Source organism: Apus apus, chromosome 10, assembly GCF_020740795.1.
Source record: "Apus apus isolate bApuApu2 chromosome 10, bApuApu2.pri.cur, whole genome shotgun sequence".
NCBI lineage: Eukaryota > Metazoa > Chordata > Aves > Apodiformes > Apodidae > Apus > Apus apus.
In genome coordinates this window covers 2,011,523-2,017,522 of record NC_067291.1, presented here as the reverse complement: position 1 = coordinate 2,017,522, position 6,000 = coordinate 2,011,523, and positions in this window count along the sequence as shown.

Here is a 6,000-nt window from a genome sequence, read left to right as displayed (position 1 = left end):
CATGGGGAGATGGCAGCTGTGCCCCTGCACTCGTGGAGGAACGTGGTGGAACATTCCCTGAAGGTGCCAGGAGGGGGGAACTTGGCCAGGGGGCTTGGATTTTGAGGCCAGTGGCCTCGGATTTGCTGGCCATGGCCTGGGATGGTGCAGCTGTGGAAGCCCCTGGGCAGGGGGATGATGCAGGAACCACCAGCCTGGGACCTGGCTCTAAACCCCATCCCCATCCCCCTGTGCTGCTGGGGGGAAGGAGGGAGAGAAACCAGGAACAAAGGGATTTGGGAGGGAAGAAGGGAGGGGGGGGAACATCTGCAAGCCCTGCTCTGTGTCCTGGGGGTGTTGGATGAGTGTGAAATGAAATTGTTCCTTTTCCCCAACTTGAGTCTGTTTTGCCCTGGACCTTAAACAGTGAAGAACCCTCCTTGTCCTTGGTCTCAACCCAGGAGCTTCTGGTTGGGTTTGTCCTCCCCACCCCAGGGTGGGTGTGAGGGGGGGGGCTGAGGAAGGCCCTAGGGCTGGGTCTTGGTTGTCCTGTTGTCCCAGACCAGGACAAGCCCCCCCGGGGAGCTCGGGGTTGGGTCTCAGCCTGCTCACTGCTCCCTTTGATCTCCCCGTCGTGCAACTTTCTCCTTCCTTTTCAAGCATCATTAATACTTCCCTGATCACAAGGCCCAGCTCAAGGAGAGCTTCACCATCTCCTGTTGCACCCTGGGCTCCCATCAGAAGAGGGCACAGGCAAAGGGGAGGAAGGAGACTTCTTTTGGAGCCTCAAAACTGCAGCAGTTTCCCCCTTTCCCTCTGCCACATCCCCAGGGTTTCACTGCCAGGACCACCAGAAGGGTCAGAACACACCAGGTCCCACTTCTTCCCAGCACCCAGTAACCCAAGCAGAGGTTCTCCAGAGGACCCAAGACCTCCACGATTGCTGAGCACCCACCTAACCCATCAGCAGCACCCAGAGAAACCAGATGGAGATTGTTTTCCTCCCTCCTGAGCTGGATGAGGACCACGTCCTACACAACCTTCATGGTATTTCCCCAACCTACCCCAATTCTTCTCACTCAGGCCCAAACCTTTGAGCAACACTGATCTCCTCCCCAAACCTTGGAGGTTAACCAACGACTTTGCTGCAGAAGCTTCTTCACTGGAAGGGCTGTGAGGTCCTGGCACAGCCTGTCCACGAGGTGGTTGAATCCCCATCCCTGGAGGTGCTTGGAAGACAGGGAGGGCTGTGGTGCTGAGGGACAGGGTTGCCAAACTGGACTTGGCAGAGTCAGGTTAATGGTTGGTAGAGTGAGGTTATGGCTGGACTCAATGATCTTGAAGGTCTTTTCAAACCAGAACGATTCTGTGATTCCGTGACCCAAACCCAGATCATCCAAGAGCTACAGGACCCAAACCCCTGGCTTAACCTCCTCCACTACCACAACCCCCCAGAAGATCCCCCCCAAGTTCTTACCTGGCTCGTGAGGTTGTGGAAAGCAGCCTCGATTGTTGAGATCAGGGGAACACCACAGGGGAGGAGACAGTTTCTGGGATGACTGACAGCATCAGGCACCCCAAAAAGCCCAGCCTGGTCCCAGCACAGACCCTCTACGGACCATGAGATGCTGCTCAAAGGGCCACAAAGCACCCCATGAGGTCTCCTCCTCCAGCCACATGCCTCTCACGGACCAAAACTCCCCAGAACACACCAGAGACAAGCAGAAGGTTGTCCACCCAACCCACGAAGCCAGGAGGAAGGTGTAGATCCAACCCCCAAGCCTTCACTGTGCCCTGAAGGTCTCTCCTCATGGGGTCAAACACCATTTCCCCAGGCAGGCTGGGGAAGGAGCTGCTGCTCCTACATTCCCACCTGCCAACAACAAGCAGCTTTCAGCTTTGCTGAGAGGAAAAGCCAAAAAAATAAAGGCCACCACCCAGAACCTGCTCAGCCCTGGCCAGGTAGAACTTCCCCCAAGGCAGCTGAATTTTGATAAGAGCACGTTGCCCACAAGCAGCATCTCCTCCCACACCAGCTTTCTCCCCTCCAACTCAAAGGCAAGAAAGGCAAAGCAAGCTATTTTTGCCACTTTTTGAGATCACCAAAGCTTTGCTGACCTGGCCCCAGCCTTTCCAACAGCCAGGACATCAGCACATCCCAGGCAGGGACCTGCTGACACCACAGCCGAGGTCATTACACGCAGGTGACAGTTCCCCAGCAGGCACATCCAAGGGCTTGGCTGGGCTCCCTGGCACCATCAGCCTGGCCAGACCTTGCAAAGTCACACAAGGTGACACTTGCCAAAGAATTGAACTCGTCCCTGATGAGAAGCCAGCTCCAAATCCTCCTGGCTGCACATCTCCCTGCTGGGAAATACAGTTTGGGGGGGGGGGAACAGGCTGTTGTTACTGACATTTCCCAGGGGGAAGGAGAAGGAACAAGCTCTTTCCCAAGGTGAGGAGCACAGGAGAAGATGATTCCCTTTGAAAAGGCATTTCTTCGGGCTCTATTTCTTTTTTCTTTAGTGCTGCAGCAAGTGTGGTGACACAGGTCTGTTCAGGGGCAGGATGGGAGCACAACACGCTTATCTGCTCAGACAACCCAAGTGCCCACACCCCCGAGCAGCTTTGATCTCCCCAAAAGCATCAGAGAGAGGTGGAATGAGTCCAGAGGAGGCCACAGAGATGATGGGAGGGCTGGAGCAGCTCTGCTCTGGAGACTGGCTGGGAGAGTTGGGGTGTTCAGCCTGGAGAAGAGAAGGCTCCAGGGAGACCTTAGAGCACCTTCCAGTGCCTGAAGGGGCTCCAGGAAAGCTGGGGAGGGGCTTGGGACAAGGGCAGGGGGGGAGAGGACAAGGGGGAAGGGATGAAAACTGCAAGAGGGGAGATTGAGGTGAGACATGAGGAGGGAATTCTGTGCCGTGAGGGTGGTGAGAGCCTGGCCCAGGTTGCCCAGGGAAGCTGTGGCTGCCCCATCCCTGGCAGTGTTGAAGGGCAGGTTGGATGGGGCTTGGAGCAACCTGGGCTGGTGGGAGGTGTCCCTGCCCATGCAGGGGGTTGGATCTAGATGATCTTGAAGGTCCCTTCCAACCCAAACCAGCCTGGGATTCTAAGATCAGCTTTATACCAGCTGTGAAGGACAAGGGAACCCAGCAGCCCAACCCAAGCTCTGGGAGCCCTCCAGCATTTGGGGGCACGTGTCTCTGCTTCTCCCACCAGGATTGGATGTTGTTCCTTTTCTTCCTTCCAGCAAGCAGGAGGAAAACACACACTTGAGGGGAAAGAGCAGGAAACAGCCTGAAGCTTCCTGGGTGGAGGAAGCTACCAAACAAAACATCTCATGGGAAGATGTTTTCACAACCTCCTCCTTGCCTGGAGCTGCTGCCAACACTGACCACAGCTCCCCCTGACCCAGGCAGCCAGAAACTGGAGCAAAGATCTTCCTTGCCTTAGTGTGTTGCTGCTAAGAGGGTGGGATTGGGGTGATCTTCCACCTTTGGGGTGACCTTCCACCTTTGGGGTGACCTTCCACCCTCGGGGTGTCCCCAGAGGACCTGCCTGCCCAGCTCTGGGTGCTCCCCCGTGGGCAGGGGAGGAATGAAATGAAAAGCTGAGGACTGGGGAGCCCAAAACCAACCCCAAAGGATGGAGAGGAGAAAAAACAGGGCAGAGAGGACCCGAGGTGCACAAAAGTCCTGCTCCCACCACAGCTCCTCCCAGTTTTCCCCTCTGGGAAGGGCAGGATGAGGGCAACAAGGTGGGGTTTTTTTTTGCTCTGGTTCTTGCATCACACCATAGTTGAGATCCCAGCTGCTCCCCCTCCTGCCTCAGCTCCAGCTGCCAGCACCAAATGCTTCTATTACACCTAAAGCCACCCCAAAAATCCCTTCAGAATCACCCCAAGTGACTCTCAGCTTCTCGACCAGTGAGGAAACATGTCCTCTCAAAGCCCAGGACATCTCCCCCATGCAGGACAGCCTGCTCAGCCTCTGTCCCAGGCAATTCCAAGCCTGGAAAAACTCCAACCACCACCAGAAAACATTAAAAAAAAAGAAGAGACTTAATATCTTTTGACAGGGGAAAAAACCTGTGAAAAAGTCTATTTTTAGGCACCCAGCAGCAGAAGGTGGGAAATATTAAACCCAGCAGCCTGAGCACAGGACATGGGGAAATGCTTGTCCAGGCTGCCTGGGTTTCAACCCAGCCCAGGGCACTTTTTTTGGCTGCCCCCCCTTTCCCAAACCAGGGGAAAGCCTCAGGAGAAGTCTCCTATGAAGGACACATCAAGACAAGCTCAAGAAGTTGTTATTGGAGGAGTCTGAAGGTTCCAAGATGCCCAGTTTGGGCCTTCCCACACACACACACAACCCCCTTTTATCTCCTAGTGGCCTGACATGACCCTCCAAGGGGTTGTTGAGCCCTGGTGACTGGTCTCACCTTGGCCAGGTGCTGGTCCCCAGCAGCAGGTCCCACAGCCTTTGGGATGGGTGGCCCAGCCTGGGCTGTCCCCTTCCAGACCTGCTGAAATGTGGTTCTAAACCTCCATTTTTGGTAACAGAAACAAGGGAGCTGGAGAGGAGGGAACATCCCAGTTCAGTTTCCCTGTTGCATTTCCTCATCCCTGAGCTCACCAGAGGACACTGCTGGAGGAAAACAGCCCAAGGTCTCCTTCCCAGACCCTCACTTTGGGATGAAGTGAGAGCTTTGAGCATTTTTGGATGGCAGGGAAGACCAGGACTGCCACTTCCTTGGGGGGACCTTATCCCAGGCCACCTCTTCCTTGAGCAGGGAGAAGTATCCCACATCTGCAGCTGTCCTAGGGGAAAGAGATGGATGAGGACAAGGTCCAGGAGACATCTGGCAAGGTTTGGCCTTCAGGATGTGCCTCCAAAAAGAGGAAGAACCTTCCTGCCTGGTCCCAGCACCTCCTCTCCCTTCCTGCAGCTGGGCAGGGAGGGCTTCACGTGGGCAGGGACAGGAGAACCCTGGTGAGATGACAACCTGCACCCAAAGCCAACTGCAAGCACCCTCCAGACAACACCCAAATCCCACAGGAGGAGGAATCTATGTCTGGTTGGGTCCCCTCCAGGAGATGCAATGCTTTGAGGAGGGGGGAAGTCACAGCAAGATGCAAGGCCTGGGCTTCACAGGGTGCTGTGCACCCCAAAGAACTGGAAGCTGCCCAACCACAGCTCCAAAGCCCCAACACAAGCTGATGGCACAGCCCAAAGCTTGCAGGACTGTCAAGGGCCACCAACCAGCAGCTCCAAGATGAATGAGGGTTAGTTTTGTCCAACTCCCAGCACGGGGAGAGCTGGTGCTTTCCTTTTCCAGCTCACAAGTGGAACAGACCCACCTGGAGAGCATCCAGCAGCACTGACACCCTTCCGTGCACCAGCTCATCACCCCCAGGGCCAAAACTCCACCACAGCCCAAACTCCAGGTGAGCTGAGCACACACACACACGTGCACTTTTCCACACCCCTGGCCAGGAGGGAGAGCTCAGAAGCTCCATCACCACATCCCCACCTCACCCAAACACACAGCACCCTCCCTCGCTGCTGCCCACGCACCCCTCCAGGGTCTCCCCACCCTCACACGCCAGAATTCCCTCCTCATGTCTCACCTCAATCTCCCTCTTCCAGTTTTCATCCCTTCCCCCTTGTCCTCTCCCTCCCTGCCCTTGTCCCAAGCCCCTCCCCAGCTTTCCTGGAGCCCCTTCAGGCACTGGAAGGTGCTCTAAGGTCTCCCTGGAGCCTTCTCTTCTCCAGGCTGGACACCCCAAACCAGCCTGGGCCTCCCAGGAGCTTGAAGGGAAGAAAAACACACCCCTGTGTATGGTTTTTTTGCAGTTGCTTCTACACTGAAGAGCCTGGCTCTTCCCAAAGGGAGGGCAATCCAAGCCTTGTAGCAAACCTCTTCAAGTCGGGAAGGTCTCACACAGACCTGAAGTGCTGCCTCTGGAGTTGCAGCCACCAGCACCTCGTGGCTGTCCCTGAAGCAAAGTTTCAGGCCCCTTTT